The sequence below is a fragment of the Silene latifolia genome, chromosome 8 (genome assembly GCF_048544455.1).
Source record: "Silene latifolia isolate original U9 population chromosome 8, ASM4854445v1, whole genome shotgun sequence".
Classification (NCBI taxonomy): domain Eukaryota; kingdom Viridiplantae; phylum Streptophyta; class Magnoliopsida; order Caryophyllales; family Caryophyllaceae; genus Silene; species Silene latifolia.
In genome coordinates this window covers 12,475,853-12,498,026 of record NC_133533.1, presented here as the reverse complement: position 1 = coordinate 12,498,026, position 22,174 = coordinate 12,475,853, and the positions used below count along the sequence as shown (strand labels likewise).

The 22,174-nt window shown below is 37.9% G+C and overlaps 1 pseudogene; it reads left to right on the top strand.

Moving 5' to 3' along the window:
* The first annotated feature begins 8,527 nt into the window (after positions 1 to 8,527).
* LOC141594704 (scopoletin glucosyltransferase-like) lies at positions 8,528 to 10,078 on the top strand (annotated as a pseudogene).
* Positions 10,079 to 22,174: the final 12,096 nt, after the last annotated feature.

The window sequence follows — 22,174 nt, the reverse complement described above, 5'->3', positions numbered from 1 at the left end:
TACATAATAATATCACTACAATATAGCAAAAGATATTATACTATCCTATTTCATGAATATGCTTATCACGCCCCCGCAAGACGGACGAGAGCTCTGTCAGTCCGATCTTGGAGAGTAACATACGCAGTCGCGGTCGTGGAAGTGGCTTTGTTAAGGCATCCGCAAGCTGGTCATCATTGTGAACTGGCGTAACACGAAGAGTCCCACCTTGAACTTTTTCCCGAATGAAATGGTAGTCAATGGCAAGGTGCTTCATACGGGAGTGAAAAACCGGGTTAGCACTGAGGTGGGTAGCGCCAATATTGTCACAAAAGATGGTAGGAGCATTAGGTAGCTTGTAGTTGAGTTCGAGCAGTAGGTGTTCAAGCCAAGACAGCTCAGCAGCGGCTTGAGCAACTGACCGGTATTTGGCCTCTGTAGAGGAACGGGCCACTAAGCGCTGTTTCTTGGAGCTCCATGAGAGGGCATTTCGACCCAGGTAGACTATGTAGGCACCGGTGGATATGAGATCATCTTGGTCACCGCCCCAGTTAGAGTCAGAGTAAGCATGAAGGTTGAACGGGGAGTGACGATGGACAATAAGACCAACACCAAGAGAGCTATTGAGATAGCGTAGGACGCGTTTTAGAGCCTGCAAATGAACATCAGTAGGTTTGTGCATAAATTGAGATAACCTGTTAACCGTAAATGCAACATCAGGCCGGGTTAGTGATAGATACTGCAGACCCCCAACAAGGATACGAAATTCCTTAGGGTCTGACAGGGGAGAACCATCGTGAAGACGTAGGTTGGAGTTGGGATCCATGGGAGTATGCATAGGAGCAGAATCAAGCATGCCAACGCGCGTGAGGAGATCAATTATATAGCGGCATTGGCTTAGGAGTAGGCCTTGGGAGGTATGATGCACCTTGATACCAAGAAATAAAGACAGGGGACCAAGGTCTTTAAGAGAAAACCGAGAGGCGAGGGCAGTTATGAATTTACCAATAGTCGAGGAGCATGGACCGGTGACGATAATATCGTCAACATAAACGAGCACATAGACGGGAGACGAATGATGACGAACAAAGAGAGAGGTGTCACATATTGATCTGAGTTGGTGAAACCAACGCTTAACAGGTAGGCACGAAATTCATTGTACCACGCCCTAGGGGCTTGACGTAGACCGTAGATGGCTTTGCGAAGATGACAGACATGATTGGGGTGAGCCGAGTCAACGAAGCCAGGTGGTTGTGCCATGAAAACATCATCAGTAAGAGTGCCTTGAAGAAAGGCATCGTTAACATCAATTTGACGCAAGGACCAGTTATTGGTTACAGCAAGACTAAGTAAAACACGTACGGTAGCGGGTTTGATCACGGGACTGAAGGTCTCGGTATAGTCAAGGTCGGGTCGTTGGTGGAAACCTTTTGCGACAAGTCGGGCCTTGTATTTTTGGAGGGTGCCATCAGGATTGTATTTGGTGCGAAACACCCATTTACTCCCGACAACATTCTGAGACGAGGATGGGGGAACGAGTTCCCAGGTGCGATTGGCTATGAGGGCATCAAATTGGGTTTCCATAGCCAAATGCCAGGTGGGGTCTTTGAGGGCTTGGGTGATGGTACGGGGTTCAGTGGAGGAGAGGGTGGCAGTGAGGTTCATTTTATTTATGGGTTTAAAGATGTTGTGAGACGCACGGGTGGCATGTTTGTGGGGAGGAGGAGGCGGTGGTGGAGGAGGTGGGGTGGGAGTGGTTGAGTGGGCAGTGGAGGGGGAGACGACAGGAGAGGAGATGGATGAAGTGGCAGGGGAGGAGGCGGTATTGGGAGAGGATGGGTCAGACGGTGTAGCAGGGGAAGAGTGGGTAGCAGAGGTGGTGGTGGAGGGCGTAGAAGAGGTGGGAGAGGTGGCTGGAGGTGGGGAGAGAACAGTGAGGGAGATATCACACCATTCATTGGCTGATGGCAACGGTGTTGAGGGGTTAGGAGACTGACGAAAGGGGTAGACATGTTCAACAAAGCGAACATGACGAGACGAGTACACACGGTCAGTGCTAGGGTCAAGGCAGAGATAGGCATGTTGACTTGGTGAATAGCCCACAAAGACACAGGTCGTGGACCGGGATTCGAGTTTATGACGGGAGTAGGGTCGTAGCCATGGGTAGCTGAGAGTACCAAAGTTGCGGAGGTTGTGGTATTTGGGCAGGTGACCAAAAAGAGTGGAGTATGGGGATTGGTGAGAGAGAGTTGGAGTGGGAAGGCGATTGACAAGGTAGACAGCCGTTTGGAAGGCATGAGGCCAATAGGTAACGGGCATGGCAGCATGAGACAAGAGGGCAAGACCGGTGTCGACGATTTGACGATGACGACACTCGGCATAGCCATTGTGCTCCGGGGTATGAGGAGGTGATGTGAGATGAGAGACACCGTGTTTGCGGAGGAAGGGCGACATTTTTTGAAACTCGCCACCGTTATCTGAGTAAAACACACGAAGTGGACGATTGAATTGTTTTTCCACAAATGCTTTGAATTCAATAAAGATAGTATAAGTGTCAGACTTAGCTTTTAGTGGATAAAACCATATAAATTTGGTAAAATGATCGACAAAAATCGCATAATATTTAAAGTTGTTAACGGAATGAATTGGTGAGGTCCATAAGTCACTGAACACAATTTCTAGAGGAGCACTGGAAGTTAACGAAGAAGAGGAAAACGGCAACTTGGTGCTTTTATTTGTGAGGCACGAATTACAATGCAAATCGCTAAACTGAGAAACATTAATATTAATAATTGAAGCTAATTGACGCAAGACTTTGATGGAGGGATGACCCATGTGATGGTGGAGATCGAGATATTGAGTGGAGATGGTTGACACAGTTGGAGAAGAAGACGCAGACGGCCAGTGATAGACTCCGTCTTTAGCGAGACCACGGAGAAGCAAGGCCCCCGTTGGACGATCCTTAACATAAAAACAATCAGGAAGGAATTCAATTAGAACATTGTTATCAAAACAGAATTGAGAAACGGAAATTATATTTTTGCGCATAGTGGGAACACAGAGAACATTATTTAAAGTAAAATCACGAGTGGAAGAGCGGAGAAGAGATGAACCGGAGTGAGTGATTGGAAGTCCAGAGCCATCGCCAATGACGATTTCATCAGTACCGCCATACGGGCAGTGAAGGGAGAGGGTGGAGAGATCGGAGGTGACGTGGTGTGACGCGCCACTATCAAGGAGGAACTGGGCAGAGGAGGGTGGTTGTTGCAAGGCTGTCGTGTGGGCCTGAGGGGTGGTGTGAGGGGGTGGTTTAGGAACACGGATATCGGGGTAAAGCTCTTTGAAGACGGGGCAGTAGGCAAGGGAGTGTCCCTAGGTATTGCACCAGTGACACCGTCCCTTGTAGGGAGTTCGAGGAGTGGCTGGGGTGTTAGGTGGAGGAGTGGGAGTGGAATTGAGGGTGGAGTTGGGTGTGGCAGACGCAGTGGGTGTGGGACGAGGAGTATAGGTGTTGCGGTTGTTATAGGAGCGGGTATAGGTGGCATTAACAGTGGCAGGGAAAGGGTGAGTGGAAGCCTGTTCAAGGGCTTGAAGGGAGAGCTCTTTGTTGAGGAGTGTTTCGTGCAACTCAACAAAGGAGATGGGTGAGTCTCGGGCATGTACGGCATCTATAACAGATTGATACCGCGGGTCATCAAGGTTTTCGAGAACACGGTCAGTGATGTCCTCGACACTAAGGGGGCTACCGAGAAGAGCAAGCTCATCGGTTGTGGTTTTGATTTTGGTGAGGAAGTCGGAGATGGATAGAGAGCCTTTGGTGAGGTGACGGAGTTTAAGTTTGAGTTGTTTAATATGGCCACGGGAGGGTAGGGCATAGGTGGAACCAAGAGTGTCCCAAAGTTCTTTGGCAGTGGTTGTGCGGGTGGTGAGGGCAGCCACAGGACTCGTGAGTGTGCCTGCTAAGGCACTGCGGATTAACTTGTCTTGCCGAAACCAGTAGGTATAGGCGGGGTTGGGAATAGGAGAGGAGGATTTATCGTTTGTGATAGTTTTAGATGGAGCGATGGTGGAACCATCAACGAAACCAAAAAGACCATAGCCGACAAGGAGAGACTGGAGTTGAGTCCTCCATTGTCGATAATTTGTGGAGCCATCAAGTTTCTCTACAGAGTGGACGTTGATGACGAGGAAGGGGTTGGACGGATCGTCCTTGTTGGGGATGGTGGAGGCGGCCATTCAGGAACGAGCAGCTGATACCATGTAGAGGAATGTGATTGAAAAAGGTTTTAATAATATTAACATCAATGTAAGGTATATATACAAAGCATAAGGAAGAGACCTAACCCTAAGTTGCCTAAGATACAGGAGACTAAGATTACATGAATATCTTCTTAACAATAATACAAGATAATATCACAATAATATAACAAAAGATATTATACTATCCTATTTCATGAATATGATTATCAAAATATGCCATGTCTGATACACACGGCCTCAATGGCATTCGACTCCCAGGATTAACACAACCGCTGCGACTTCGGTGTAGACAAAGACGCAGATTAGAACAGCCAAGATCGTTGCCAGAAAACCTCAAAGAATATTTCTTAAGAATGTATGGGAGAAGAATGATTTTTTTTTTCTTTCAAACTGAAGGAGAAGGCTTGTTTATATAGGCTAAAAAGACTTAAGAATTAACGAAATCAAATTTTAGGAAATAAGAAAGCATGGTAAACCGGGCAATCTGTTTGAATGACAAAAACAATTAATTCCGTAGAATGTCAATCAGTCTCGGAAATTAAACCTATGAAAACATTAAAAAATGTTCCAAAAAACAACTTATCTTGTATTTTTCCAATGTGAGACACAAAGACTATTAAAGCCGTCATTCCAACAAAAGATGGTGCTCAAATTAAGTCGGTGATGCCTTTCATTTTAAATTCAATCAACACCACCCTGGGCCATGAGGCACATACATGAAGCGACGTACAAGTGTACAACATGCATAAAACACAATTAGGAATATCAATTGGTCTCCCTTGTGACGGGTTACCATTTGTGGCGGATATTTTGTGAAATAAAATGGTAACAAAATGGGTTAGTGGAGAAAGGGGACTACATGAATAGTGTTGCAGAGAGAGAAAAAGTGGGTACTTTATAAGGTAAAATGATATCCGTCACTCAAGAGTGACGGATATGTGCCGTCACAAATGAGAATTTGTGTAGGAATCTGGACACCTTAGGGATATGGACATCTTCATAAATAGTATGCAGTGTTGTTTGCTACTATATTAGGGATAGGGACCATCTTCATTTTCACACTCTATTGCTCTTCACAAAATCTCATTGAAGACATGACATATCCGTCACAAGCTGAAGACGGATACCATTTTACCTCACAATGTACCCACTTTTTCTCTCTCTGCAACACTATTCATGTGGTCCCCTTTCTCCACTAACCCATTTTATTACCATTTTATCTCACAAAATATCCGTCACAAATGGTAACCCGTCACAAGGGAGACCAATTGATTGCTCTTATTAGTCGACGTGATTTAACTAGATTTTCATAAATGAAGGTCCGGATTGGAGTGTGCAATCAATTAAAAGTGGAATCGGCTCACTCACGTCGGTTAAGGCGGTTTGGTTTATGTCGGGTTTGCGTTTGATCGGATCGGGTTGCTTATTCGGTTCGAGTCGGGTTCAGATTGAGTTACCAATTGGTCGGCTAGGTAGCACCGACACGGACACGGACACTGACATGACACGGACACGCGATACATCATCTCATGAAATTTAGGACACGGGACACGTCATTTAAATTTAATAAAATATATATTTTATATTTCTTTATGTGCGATTTTATTTTTGAAAAAGTATTTGAATATTAAATTTAAATAAGTGAAGGTAAAACTTGACGTTAATTATAACCCATTCTCATTTCCAAAACCAAAAACTAACTTATAATCAATCAATTTCGACATCTTATTACTAGTCTAAAGAACATCATTTACCGCTAATTCAACTTATTTCCCCACCAAATTAAACCATATAACAATTCACGCCATTTACCTTAAATTCAACTTGATTCCGTTTGAAGGTGTCCAAATAACATGGACACAGCTCAAAATACCATGGACACGTGCTCAAATAAAAGATGAAAGTTAGACACGGCTTTGCAAGTGTCCGACACGGGAACGCCGATTAGGAGGAGTGTCCGTGCAACCTAGTTGGTCGGGATAATTGGGTCAAAAACTACAACAGGTCGGTTCCGGTTCGGATCGGTTGGTCAATGGGTCAGGATATACCTGGTCAATATGCTTGATCAAATCGAGTCTAGTTTGATTTCCGGTCGAACCATTTTTATTGTCGGGTTAAGTTTATAAGTTCAATAATATTCCAGATAGTGTACTTAATTTTTAAATAAATCAATTTTTGTATGAAACCGCACGAGAATATTGACAATAAAAATTAATATTTTCCAAAAAAAATTAAAAAATATTGTTGTTAATCAATTGACAAGATCAATTAACATTTCATCATTTCCAATCTCTTGTAATGTTGTTAATCAACCAATAACACGTTACAATGAACCAAAGTCACGTATTAACGTCTTTAGTACGTTGTATCATCATTTAAAACGTTATTCAAGTTGTCACGTTATCAAACTAGTATAGACCCATGCTACAGTGTGGTAATTTTTAGATGTAATTTTTAATATTTTTGCATTTAAAGTATTAGCTTCAACTCATTTTTAGTTTTTTGAGGATCATATTGATAATATATCATATTAAAATAAATAAAATAGGAGGCGCCACACTTTTAATCCGAATAAATTAATGATTTTTACTTGAATTATTTCGTCAACTTTTTCAGAAAATAAATATTATATTATTATATTCACTAAAGGCGTAAATATTTATATCATCAGGTCAAATATGTATTTGTATTAAACTTTTTTATTTATTTTTGAACTTAATACATATAAAGTTTAAGTTGATGAAAAATAATTATAATTATAGTAAAGATTGATAAGTCAGATTTGTGTAATTTTAGCGTATAACTAATAAAAGATGATAATTATGGAGATGATTGCATAAAAATTAGGTAAGTTTTATGCCATGCGTAAACCATAGATTAAGGAGCTAATTGCATAATAATTTTAGTGCGTAATTATGGATATTGTATAACAATACCCTAGATTATCCTAATATAGTGGGATGTAGGTTTAACGACAACTAGTATTGGTGCCCGGCTTCGCCCGGGCTACCTCTACTTATCATTAATTTTTTTTTCATTAAATAAAATTACTTAAAGTTGCATAAGCCATAAATTTATCATTAATATATTTTTTCATGACGTATCCTAAAATTACGGTGAAATAAATTTTGAGACAAATTCACTACTCCCGCTATTAATATTTTACTCTTATTAATTAAACAATAGTAATAACATTTCACTACTTACCCGTAATCATTGTTACTTTCACTACTCCCGCCGTAATTATTGTTACTGTCACTACTGCCGCATAATATTGATAATTTCACTACTCCCGCCGTAATTATTGTTTCTTTCACTATTGCCGCATTAATATTGATTATTTCACTACTCCTTTTGTTGTTTTTACCACTTTCACTAATCTCACTGATAATATTGTTACTTTTACTATTCAAATGAGTGATTACTATCATATAACTATATCCAATATTAATACAATTATTTTCTTTACTGACGAAATTACTTTTACTACTTAGGCATGCAATTTTAAGAGGATTATATATTTATATAAATATATTACATATATGCATTAAATCAAATCGAAAGAATTATGCAATATTATATATTATGGAATTTAACTTGGATTATTTGTAACTTACTTATATTATATTTTAGGAAAATTATAAAAATTAATAAAATTACATAGATTTTAAATTTAATATATAATTTTATGATGATAATAATTTATACTATAAGTATAAATTATTCTAAGGAAAATTTTATGATACTAATTAACTATTTTATTCTAAGGAAATTGACCATCTTCTATTCTTCTATAAATATTTAGGAAAATTATCAAGCATCTTCTTTCTTTTAGTCTCCTTGAAATTGACCATCTTAATTAATTATTTTATTTTAAGGAAATTGACCATCTTAATTAATTATTTTATTTTAAGGAAAGATTATGTTTTAGTCTCTTACAAATGTTTAGGAAAATTACCAAGCTTCTATATAATTTAATTTTAACCCAAACTATATAATATTTGCATTGAGATCCCTTAATCGGGTCCATCACACGGTGCTAGTCATTTAAAACTATATAGTATAATTAATTTGTATAACTTTCTTTAATTACATTGAACTCCCTTGGTTTCTGGATTTAATATATAGTATTGATTTAGTGGGCTGTTATCCATTCTCATTCTCATTCTCATTCTCATTCTCAATGATTTAATATCCAAATAAATAGGTCCATAATTAGGCACTAAAATTATTATGCAATTAGCTCCTTAACAAATTTTAGATTATTTTCTTAAAATATTATCCAGCTATGGGTCGGGTCGCTGTTGGACCGGGTTAAAACGGGTCCAGTGTCGAGTTAAAATCTGGTTTGGGTCAGGTGCGGTTTGTGGTGAATCGGGTTTCAGGTTGGTTCGGATCGAGTCACAAGTCCATTTGGGTCATATCGTTACGGTTTCTCTCGGTTTATCGGTTAACCTTCGGTCGGTTTCGGTTAACCCTCCATATTCTTTCCCTTATATAAACTCATACTCGCCTTTTGAGTTTACTCTCACCTACTAAGAATAAGTTATACCTCTCCTACATAGTACACACGTAGAGTTAAATAAAGAAGCTAACAAAGGGTCATCAACGGCGGGATCTGTTGAGCAGCTACATGTAGCATTCTTTCCATTCATGATCCCTGGTCATTCGATTCCCATGTTAGACTTAGTCCGCTTATTCGTAGTTCGTGGAGTTAAAACTACAGTTTTCACAACTCCTTTAAATGCACCAAATATTGCCAAATACCTTAACTTTGAACAATCAAATCTTCATCATCATAATCCCAATACAAACATCTATATAACTCCATTTCCTTCTCAAAAAGCCGATTTACCCGAAGGTACTGATGTCGCTTCAATGTTCGGTATCCCGAGGTTAGTATTCCATTTTACGGGGTCATTTGCCATGTCGGTCATGATGGCCTTAAACCAACACCATCCAGAAAACTCAGTATCATCTGATGACGAGGCCTTTGTTATTCCAGGCTTACCGCATGAGATAAAACTGACCAAGTCTCAATTACAACAACAATACAAGGCTTGCAATGACGAGATGAGTAAATCTCTTCAAAGGTTATTTGGTGGTGCTGGTAGAGCTTTATTCACAAGCCACGGTGTCATTTTTAATAGTTTCCATGAGCTCGAACCTGATTATGTCGATTACTATAAGAATACAATTGGCTTAATGCTAGAGACCCTAACTCTGTCATTTATGTGTGTTTTGGTAGCCTCACTTGTTTCTCGGCCTCCCAGCTTCTCGAGATCGCAATCGCTTTGGAAGGGTCTGATCAACCTTTCATATGGGTTTTGAAGAGTGACCAAAACAATGAAGATTGGTTGCCAGAAGGGTTTGAATAGAGGATTCCAGGGAAGGGACTCGTAATTTGAGGGTGGGCCCCTCAGGTGTTGATTTTAGATCATGAAGCGATTGGTGGGTTTGTGACACACTGTGGTTGGAACTCGACTCTCGAGAGCATTTCAGCCGGAGTTCCCATGGTTACATGGCCAATTTATGCCGAGCAATTTTACAATGAGAAACTGGTGACAGATGTTCTAAAAGTCGGGGTTAAAGTCGGGTCAATACATTGGAGTGAGACAAGTGGTGGTACATTTCTTGATCATGTACGTATAGAAGCTGCATTGAAGCAAATTGTGGTCGGAGAAGAGGCAATCGAGATGAGAAAAAGAGCGAAAGAGTTGAAAGAGATGGCTTGCAAGGCTGTCTTTCTTGTGACCGGTATATCCGTCATAAGCTTGTGACAGGTTAAGTATTATTCGCTTGGGTAGATGAGACCAAAGTAATAGTGTCTAGGGTTACAAACGGCTTGTCTTTATCTACCCAAATAGGTTTTATTTGACCCGTCACAAACTTGTGACGAATATCGCCCGTCACAAATGAGAATTTGTGTTGTAAGTTTGTTTCCTGATGTTGTTTTCTGATACGGTTATTGGTCATTATGTTGGTGCAACCTTTTTCCATCTATTCAGGCGAGCAACCAGCCAACCATGGTCGGTTTCCTATATTATTTAAATCGATCTTTTTGGGACATTCGGACTAGCTCCATCATTTTAATGTCTCAGAAAAGATCGTACAACAATGCAAATATAAAGTTCTGGTTTTTTTTTTTTTTTTTTTTTTGGAAGAAAGGAGCAATAGATAAATAAATAAAAGGAGTTACGAGTACATCACGGGGGCGGGTCGGGGGAAAGAGGCGCACATGCCACAACAAAGTCTAAAGTGCAAAGGTCTACAACAAAAGGAGGGGGAAAATCCCACTCAAAACAACCCGACAAAATACTAGAGTCTCTAATGGAGTGGTGGGCAATGGCATCCGCAACACGGTTGGCCGATCTCTTCTCAAATACAAGCTTCAAATGCGGGGAGTCCTGCAAGAGGGTCCTACACTCAAGAATAATGTTAGTAAACGGTCCACATGGGGCATAGGGGCATAAAATAGAGGTAACCGCATCAAGACAGTCAGAGGCAATCAAGACATTGTTCACAAGGATTCTAGAGCGTAAAATCTCATCCCGAATGGCAAGGACCTCACAAAGGAAAGGGTTAGGACCAAGGAAGTGGGTGGACCAACCTAAAACCCAGGAACCAAAACCGTCTCTGATGACACACCCCAGGCTAGCTAAGGAAGAGGAGGGGAAAAAGCCGCGTCAACGTTGGTTTTAAACCAACCAAGCGGCGGAGGGGCCCAGCTCAAAGGGTAGCTAAAGGCATCAAGGTGGGTGGAAATCGTAACAGGGGCAGTGTGGGAACAGTCAGAGGCGCGGGTCCAGGCAAAAGATTGGGAAGCGACCGAGGCACAGAAGGTGGAAGGGGAGGTAGAGATGGAAGCGGAGGGGGAGAAGGTTAAGTCACATCATCTCAGCCAAAGGCGCCAGAGGACGAAGGTGAAGAGGGTAGTCCAACTAGGGGGGTGAGAAGTGCAGTTATCATAAATCCAGTGGTGAAGGTCAGCATTGAAAAAGGAACTAGTGACATTGAGGATGAACCAAGAGTGAGAGGCAAAGCTACAGTCACGGAGGGCATGGAGAGAGGTCTCGATAATAGAGGGGTTGGGACACAGGGAGCAAGACGAACTGGGCAAGATGTTTCTTCCAAAGAGAGAAGCTTTGTGCGGTAGCTTGTTCCACCACACAAGCCAGAGGAAGACTTTGATTCGAGGTTGAGTTGGAAAATCCCAGAGCCATTTAAGGTCGGTAGGGAAGGGAGAATGGGTAAGAGGAGGGATTGGACGGCACATAGAGGAATAAGTATCACTGACAGAGAATTTGCCTTTGGGGGCAAGGGAGGTGGAAAGGACATCAGGTCTGGGGGTAGTCGGGATGGGGATGGAGAGAATGTTGCTGATGATGTAGTCGGGGAGGACAAAGTCAAGGGAGTCGAGGGCCCAAACTCCATTAGAGATAATAGAGCATAATCTTGCAGTGGAGGAAGAAAGACTTAGGGGGCCAAGAACGAGGGTTCTGAGAGGGCCAAGGTCTTGCCAAGGGTCATCCCAAAAGGCTGATGGTGGAGCTATCTCCAATGGACCAGAGGAGGTGATCTTTCAGGATGTTCCACCTTCTTCCAATGTTCTTCCAAATATGGGAACCCCGAGAGAAAGAGCGTCGGGAGGGAGTACAATATTTGTTGTGGATGGCCTTAGCGGCAGTGGAGGAGTTGTTGAGGAGAACTTTAGTACTGAGTTTAGCTAAGAGAGCGTCATTAAGAGGCTCAACGGCTTTCATTCCAAGGCCGCCAAGGGAAAGAGGAAGGGTGACAAGATCCCAATTAGCAAGATGGAGTTTGTTAGCGGACTGGCTAGTCCAAAGGAAGCTCCTGTTGGAAATTATTAATCTAATTAATTTACATATTCATATATGAAATAATTTATTTAGTCATAAAATAAATTCTAAATCTTATGCATGCAAACATAAATAAGAGAAGAGAAGAAATCATTGTTCTTACTATATGATTTCGGTTTTATGGGCACCAACAAGATCTCCTTCTTGTTAGTTCTTGAGCTTTCCTTATTATGGATGAACAAGGATCCAAATTAGAATCCCTCCCAAAAGTGAATACCCAAGGAAACCTCTTAAAAACTAAAATAATATGATCTAGTATTAGGATTCGTCTTACTTAAAATTTTGACACAAAATATTTACTTGTTCTCTCTTGTTTTTCGGTTGAGAGAGAAGAAGTTAGTGAGTTTATTTCTCTAGAATTTTCACAAATTGTAGAGAGTATCATAATTTCTTACACTAGAATTTTTATGATAAGAGTGAATGAATATGAATGATAAAAACTCTATGTTTTTCCCTTGGAAAAACCGGTTGGAGGAGAGAGTATAACTCAATGCATGATGCTTGTTTTCTACCCAAGAAAAATAGGCATGCAAGGCTAAAAGTAGGTGTGTAATCATATTGTTTTCCACTTAAATATTTAACACAATTTAAACATAATACTCCCTCCACTATTTCGGCACTTTTAACATAAAATGGATGGTCCATTTTATTTTGTCATTTGTCAATTGTGACATATGTGACATGTTACTTGTCTTATGAAATTGTAATGTATTTTTAACATATTAAAAATCAACATACTCATAAAATATATCATTTACAAAATCGACTAGTAATTCGTAATTACTTGTACCAAAACGGTTTATCAATTATAAATCACAACGTCTTGTATTTATAATAAATTATTCACTCAATTTCACTTTCAATTTCAATTGTTTCGTAAACAATAATTTTATCTAAGTAATAAAACAATTCGATTACTTAGACCGTATCCAATTTAATCGAATTATAATAAGATACGTTAATCTGACTCACAAATCATCCGTCAATTTTAAGTAATTTAATTAACCCGTATCGGCATACGATTAATTAAATAATCAATTAAGAGTATTTCCCTATAGGTATGACCTAAGGGGATCAACTGATCACCACCGTCGCACGACAGTAATGTCAAACTCTAGTCAGCCAATCATTACCGATATGTGTGGACCACTTGACTGTAAAATATTACATCCCACATGTATTCTTAAAATGAGATTTAAACATGTGATCATCATGATCGACAGTTGTGATCGCATTATTGTCGGAGGACACTTATTCCAACAATCTCCCACTTGTCCTCGACAAGTGTGCGTCACCAATTCTCTTGTCCTATTACTATCTCCCACTCAATGCGAGGTGTCTTTCAGGTCGCACTTGCAAGTGATCATATCGAGAGTGGTTTCCTCGATCTGGAGAATAACTGATTGACCGGAGTTATCTACCATAGATACCTTCCGAGCGTGGCCACGCATTCCAATTTATTACTCCTCGAGTGGCCCTAAGATATTGTTTTAACCCTGGCAAGGGGCGGACAATTCCTATTGCACTCATTCCCTTCGACTAGCCACAGCCATCATAACCCAAAATATGCCCATATTACCCCATTTACGACGGTCGTAGTAACACAAATCAAAGTTAATATGAAACTGTGTCATCTTAGGCGAACAGTCTTTAGTCAAAAGAATCGACTCATTAGAATATTATAGTAGCTCTCGCCACGACCAGGCTATATAAATTTGCCAGAACTCTATAAGCGGTCATAAGGCCCGACAAGGTGTTCCTAACAGTCTGCCTATGTGATCGACTAGTCATCTCATATGACTCTATGGCATTTGAACTTGCCATCAATCGCATCACACTCTAGTCACTTCGAGACGTCACCTCATACAAGTGACTATGAGCGAATACTATGTTAATTCGGGTTCACTTTAACGGGGTTCAATATCGTCATACAACCCGTTTGGATGTAACAAAGTATAATAAAAGAGTTTTAAAGTAAAACTCGAACGACAAATGCGATTATCACATATGAATAGTCAATGTCTGATTATTATTTCATATTCTATAATCTAATTTGATCTTGTATGTAGTTGTTCATCTCAATCCAATTGAAATGACATGACTCATCATGTTAAGCCCATGAGAAGGCTTTGATTAGTAGGTTTTATCAACTTCTTGTACCTTTCTCAACCTTACTACATACTCGTTTTCCATTCTAATGTATACATTTGCATTACAAAACTTTCTGAGTACGTGTCTAGATCCAATCTAGACATAAGCTCTCTAATCTTAGAATAGCTCCCACTGTTTTCTCAGTGTGCGGGACCCATCCCTCTCGCACATCTCATGATTGCAAGTGTACTCAATTTTCCGTTGTAAGCATCTCTCATTGTTCTTTATTGACTAGAAGGATTCTAACAAATCTATTTCTTAAATAACATAGCCACAATGGTTCCTTAACCATCTTCACGTGTTTTGAATATGGTTTTGCCGGAAACCATGCGCAATCTCAATTGTCAATTGTCATTTGTGTAACACCCTTACACAAAATTGCATCAAAAACACTTTGCATTACATCCTTAATGCTTCTTCAAACACTTAAGGGTAATCTTTATGGCTTACTTGGTAAATATTACTTAAATTCGATTTGAAACAATTCATCATACTCAAGGTATATGAAGTGTTATACATCATTTCCTATTTAATTAATTCGGCAGCGGAAGCAAATGAAATCAATCAAATATGTTCAACTCGATTGAACTAATCATAAATCTTATCAACATAAGACTTCTTATTTGATGCTAATATCATGTGGATTTATCTCCATAAAACCGGATATTCAAGATGTATTATTATACTTCAAAAGTCTTAAATCATTCCCAATGATCAATATGTCATCCACATATTAGACTAATTAAAATTTCCGTAACTCCCACTAAACTTCATGTATAAACACAACTTTTCAACCTATTGAGAAAAGTTTTATAATATGATCAAAACATTGATTCCAACTCATTGATGTCCTACTTAAGACCCTCTCTTAAGTTTCACATTATCTTAGGATTGCAAGAATCTACAAATTAAAACTCAAGACATGTATTGAATACATTCCTTCTAATTGAAGAAGTGGGTTTTAGATTCACTTGCTATATGTATATCATCATAATGAAACACGATCCCTAAGAAGATCCAAATAGACTTGAGCATTTCAACTAGTGCAAAACCCTTTGCTACCACTCAAGCTTTGAAATATCTCTTTATTAGTGCAAAACCCTTTGCAACTAATCAAGACTTTTATTTCGGATTTTCATGGCTCTAAGCCTTGTATTGGGTTGTGACTTAAACATTCTCATGTAAGTCATATGTTTATTACTTTCTAGAAGTAATCAACTTGAATCAAACAATTTCTTTGTAAGTTGTAAGCTCTTTACTTTCTTAAAAGTAACATGAATTCATTATCTTCAACAAGTGATGACTTTAACCTCCTAGGTTTTGAAGAAACAACGTCTTACACAAAACGTACAAAACGTCCCATGTAGCCAAGAAAGACCAGTTTCTTGACCAGTTTCTTGCGACATACAATTCTTTTGTGGCTCTTGAATAATTTCTCCCACTCTGTCTTCTAGAAATAAACTTGTATTCTAAAAAGACAGCTTCACGAGCCACAATCCCGTTGTACTCGTGATTATAGTAAGGAAAAATGAGCATTGGTCAACTTACAAACATGGTACCCTACCATTTCATAAATCATATGATTCGTTTTAGATTTAGTGGAAAACTAATTTAGACAAAATGATAAAATCCCCAAAAGGATCAAGTAACTCAAAGTAACTTGATTGAAGTCCAAACCATATCGAATAGCGTTTGATCTCTTATCCAACCACACATTATCCCATAATGTGTGTTAAGAGAGATTAACTTGTGATACTATATCACATTTCATTTGGCTTATATCAAAGTCTTCACTTTGATAATCTCATCACGACTAAATCGTGATTCCTTGAACTCTTTGAACTTCTTCAAAGATTTCTCTATTTACCTTATTAAGCGAACACATTAGCGTTAACTTAAATCGTTGGTAAAAGAAAATGATCAACCTATTTTGGATCAATGATTTACAACCTCAATCTCCTTTTCAACCAAAAGGCACTAGACATCTTGCTTTGAATACAAGATACGCATATACCATAAGATCTAATGGTTTCAAGAGTACTCGATAACTCTTTGCGTTTATCATTCCAGAATCTAAGGTTTAATCTTAGGTTACCAATTTGAGTCTTGCATCATCTTCATGATATATCATTCTAGTTTGGTTTAGAATATAATCACCTTGATAATGGGCTAGCCATACATCAAATCATGGTGTATAGGGTCACAAAAGTGAAACCTCTTTTGTATCTTAACAAGTTTATATTCTTATTTGGAGTTTATGCACTTAATAGTCACAATTAAGTACAACTTTAAACTCAAATACTAGATTGAGTACACAATGACTCTATCTCTCAACATCATTGTTGCTAGTCGTCATATTCTAATCTTCCTATGTATCAAATACAATGATGAAAACCACCACCGGTTTCTAATATTGACGAAGTAGTACTAGCAAAATTTATGTCAATCAAATAAACATTTAAACAAGAAGGTCCTATTAGATGTCCCACAACTAACTTGTTGATTCTTCAATAATTTGGGGTAGTTTCCTTTCTAGCATCCAACAATTAAGACAATGGAAACTTTATCGGTCGGGATTGATAGGTTTAGTATCGTTATTCTCAGTAACTTTACTTTTAACGTTACCTTGTATCAATCCATTTTAATTTTACTTCTTTAAACCTTACCTTTTTCTTAACGGTTTAAGAGAATGCTCCCACTCATTTCAAAGAATCTTTACTTAGAGATTATGAAGACTACTTTTCAGTTCAATCGTTTAGTCTTAAAACTTTCATTGAAGTGGTTGCGGTATTTTGGTTAATTTTGATTTCCAACAAATCTAGTTACCAAAATGATTTAACGTTTCAAAGTACTTAACTCAATTAAGCATATGAGAAACAATTCATTGTAAGTTGATATATTAGTCAAGAATCAAAAACCCTTTTGATCACGAATAACTTTTATCTATACTCTTCACAAGAGATCCTTACAATGGATAATACGAGGTTTTTAGAAGAAAAATTCAAATTTTGTCTTTAGTTACGATGTTTTAATGGAAATTTGAACTAAAAACGAAATGATATCGTATATGAATTGTGGTAAAGAAAAAGAACAATATGATAACGGAATAGTGGAAAACTTAACATTTATCGTTTTATTAATACTTGTAAATAATTTAACAAGTAAAACATTTACATAGTGACCTCTACCCAACTATGATGAATGATTCCAAGATCCAAATTCATATTAACTTGGGCACGGGGTAGCCGATTCATCCCTCATCAATATAACTCGGTGGATTAACTCTTTAATCGATTCTACTTTTAGAACTCTCGGTCGATAAAATAACTCTAATATTTATCTATAGCCCGGAACACATACGACTACGGTCACGAATACTTCCGTTGAGCTCAATCCAAATTTCAAATAAATGTGTCCATGATCCAAATTCACATTAACTTGGGCACGGGGTAGCCGATTCATCCCTCGTCAACATGAATTCGGTGGATAGACATTTATCACCCACTTCCCCTACGTAACAAGGTTTGTACCCCGGGGTGGCCGAGTGCACTCCCTCGCGAAATAGTTTTCATGGTTTCTACTTTTTGGTAAGGCTAAGTCTCAATTGTTTATTTTAGCGAGAGGTCATGTCAATTTATTATCTATCACGTTTTAAGTGAACTAAAGCGGTGAACTACGATAATTGTAATTGACACGGTCGATAAACTCGATAAAATGATAATGCATGTTTTAGTTATGGCGATTTAGCGATGCATGTAACATATAAATAAAATGTAAAGCATAAAAATAAAATCCTAGTATGGCCTTCCTAAAATAGTAAATCTAATAAACTATTACAAATTCGGAAACCAACTCCATTGGTCCCTTGAACTTCGGTCTTGGCACGCATTTCAAGGCAACACTTTCTTTGATGGATCGCCTTCTCAAGTGGCACCGTCTTCAAGGTACTCCGAAAAAATAAATTACATAATAAATTACATAATTTCCTATTATACATTTGTAATTAAAATAAAAATAAATCTATTAAATTACAAAACGGTGATACGAGATCACAATAAATTACAACCGAATCGATATTCCCATACATTTCGGGTAATACCAATTAAAACTAAGGCCATACTAAGTAAAATTACATAATTCAAAAATTACATAAAATTAGAATATGACAATCATAAATAAAATGCAGCATTATAATATGAATGAACATGCCAATTTTATGCTAAATCGCCTTTAAGGAGCCAATATCGTATATTAATCAGTTTTTACGGATTTGCGTGATTTAACTTATTAAAATCACAATAATTACATAAAATCATATTTATGTACAAGTTAATTACCCTAACCAACTTAGGACTCAAAATTAGTCTCCACTAACATTTGACAATAATTAACCTAGATTTCTTAATGTTGTTCATAAATGGACCTAAAAACAAAATTATGTAATAAACTTCAAATTAAAACATAAAAAATTCAAATAAATTCAAAATTTGAAATTTAAACTCATGAACATTCTGGAAAAATACCATGACACTCATAATGTTCAAAAAATTTAGGTTAAAAATTTCGAAAATTTATCGAGAAAAACAATGTTGCGGTTTATCGATTTTAACAATTATCACAATAAAAATATGAGAAAAATTATTTTTATCAAATTTTCACTTTTATATCTGAAATATATGATAAAATGCAACATGTGACGTTTTTCCTTAGTCATGAAGTATGTTTTAGCATTTTTACTAATTAAAGTCACTATTTATGTGATTTTTCATCAAAAAATCATAAATCATGCATAAAGTCTTCATTATAGCCAAATATTTTACACACATCTTGTAAAATTACATTTGACAACATACTAAATTTTCATGACCATATTCGAAATATAACTCATATTAACCTATTTACCCATTTAAATACGATTTTAACTTGAAAAATCCATATTTCGAGCATAACAACTCATTTTATTATGAAAATTTACAGACCATCAGTAGATAATATATGTGAAAACATATCCAAAAACCACTAGAAAAATCGAAGTTTAGCTAATTTTCGTCCAAAAATGACATTTTTATCATAAAAATCACATTTTAATGCCATTATTATATAAAATGAATAATAAAATCCATAAATAAACCAAAATATCCTAAATACATTTTAGGACCAGAAACTTTAACATGCAAATAAATTTCGTGATATGTCATAATAAACACAAATTTATAAGTTTTGTTTATTAATCGTATAACTCGGAAAAACAATAACCGATTTGCATGCAAACAACCTAAGGCTCATGATACCGCTTGTTGAAAATTATTAATCTAATTAATTTAAATATTCATATATGAAACAATTTATTTAGTCATAAAATAAATTCTAGATCTTATGCATGCAAACATAAATAAGATAAGAGAAGAAATCATTGTTCTTACTATATGATTTTGGTTTTATGGGCACCAACAAGATCTCCTTCTTGTTAGTTCTTGAGCTTTCCTTATTATGGATGAACAAGGATCCAAATTAGAATCCCTCCCAAAAGTGAATACCCAAGGAAACCTCTTAAAGACTAAAATAATATGATCTAGTATTAGGATTAGTTAGACCTGACAAACAGATCGGGTCGTGTCGGGTTCGTGTTCGTATCACATGTAAACGGGTCACGAACTCTTCAACCCAAACCCGACCCAATTAAATTTCGTGTCGTGTTCGTGTCGACCCACTTACATAAATGGGTCACCAAGCCTCAACCCTAACCCGTTAATTTCGTGTCGGGTTCGTGTCGTGTTTTCGTGTTTTGTCTATATTTGGAAAGTGTAAAATTATATTTATGCGATGAAAAATCAAGAAAAATTAGGACTAATTTAGTAAATAAGTCATTTGTGTCGGGTTCGTGTTTAGAGAGCTCAACCCAAACCCGACCCAGTTAAATCTCGTGTCGTGTTCGTGTCGACCCACTTACATAAATGGGTCATTAAGGCTCAACCCAAACCCATTAACTTCGTGCCGGGTTCGTGTCGTGTTTTCGTGTCGTGTCATTGTTTGCCGCCTCTAGGATTAGTCTTACTTAAAATTTTGACACAAAATATTTACTTGTTCTCTCTTGTTTTTCGGTTGAGAGAGAAGAGATTAGTGAGTTTATTTCTCTAGAATTTTCACAAATTGTAGAGAGTATCATAATTTCTTACACTAGAATTTTTATGATAAGAGTGAATGAATATGAATGATAAAAACTCTATGTTTTTCCCTTGGAAAAACCGGCTGGAGGAGAGAGTATAACCCAATGCATGATGCTTGTTTTCTACCCAAGAAAAATAGGCATGTAAGGCTACAAGTAGGTGTGTAATCATATTGTTTTCCACTTAAATATTTAACACAATTTAAACATAATACTCCCTCCACTATTTCGGCACTTTTAACATAAAATGAATGGTCCATTTTATTTTGTCATTTGTCAATTGTGACATATGTGACATGTTACTTGTCTTATGAAATTGTAATGTATTTTTAACATACTAAAAATCAACATACTCATAAAATATGTCATTTACAAAATCGACTAGTAATTCGTAATTACTTGTACCAAAACGGTTTATCAATTATAAATCACAACGTCTTGTATTTATAATAAATTATTCACTCAATTTCAATTTCAATTGTTTCGTAAACAATAATTTTATCTAAGTAATAAAACAATTCGATTACTTAGACCGTATCTAATTTAATCGAATTACAATAAGATACGTTAATCTTACTCACAAATCATCCGTCAATTTTAAGTAATTTAATTAACCCGTATCGGCATACGATTAATTAAATAATCAATTAAGAGTATTTCCCTATAGGTATGACCTAAGGGGATCAACTGATACCGTCGCACGACAGTAATGTCAAACTCTAGTCAGCCAATCATTACCGATATGTGTGGACCAGTTGACTGTAAAATATTACATCACACATGTATTCTTAAAATGAGATTTAAACATGTGATCATCATGATCGACAGTTGTGATCGCATTATTGTCGGAGGACACTTATTCCAACAGCTCCTAGTGGTCTTGTCAATGTCACGGAGGATGGAGGACGGGAGACGAATGCATTGCATCGCATGGTTGAGGATGGCGTTGATGGTAGATTTGATAAGGCAGATCTTACCGGCTCTAGAAAGGAACCGAGATTTCCAAGTGGCAAGTTTTGACTTAATGTTGTCCAAAATGTAATGTAAATCAGATTGCTTAGGTTTCTACTTAGGAGGACAAAACCAAGATAGATACCCAGGTTGTTGGTTTTCTTGATGCCGAGGGCGTCTTCGAAGAGAGTGGCCTCGGTATGAGGGGTGTGTTTGGAGAAGGTGTTTTTGCTTTTGGAGCAGTTGATCTTTTGACCGGAGTTGGAACATAAGGAGAGGATGGTATCTTGGAGGGCACACAGATTCCTCTCGGAGGTTCTGCCAAAGACCAGAATATCATCGGCAAAGAGAAGATGAGAGAAAGAGACTCCATCTTTTCCAAGGGGAAAAGGGGTCCACTCACTGCTGTTGCAGGCATGGTGAATGAGGCGGGAGAAGGCCTCCATGCAGATGATAAAGAGGTAAGGGGAGAGAGGGTCACTCTGTCTGATTCTACGAGAGGGGGTGAAAGTATCGAGAGGTGTGCCATTGAAGGTCACAAAAGCAGAGGCCGTGGAAATACAACTCATAATGAGAGAGATGGTTTCAGGGTCAATGTTGACCGAGATAAGGCAGGATCTGACAAAGTCCCACTCAAGTCTGTCGAAAGCCTTCTCAAGGTCAAGTTTAAGGGCAAACCAGCCAAGTTTACTCTTGGAGGTGTGCATGGGATGGAGGATCTCAGAGGCAATGATGAAGTTGGTATCAGTTCCTCTTCCAGGAATGGAGCTCCCTTGGTTAAGGGAAA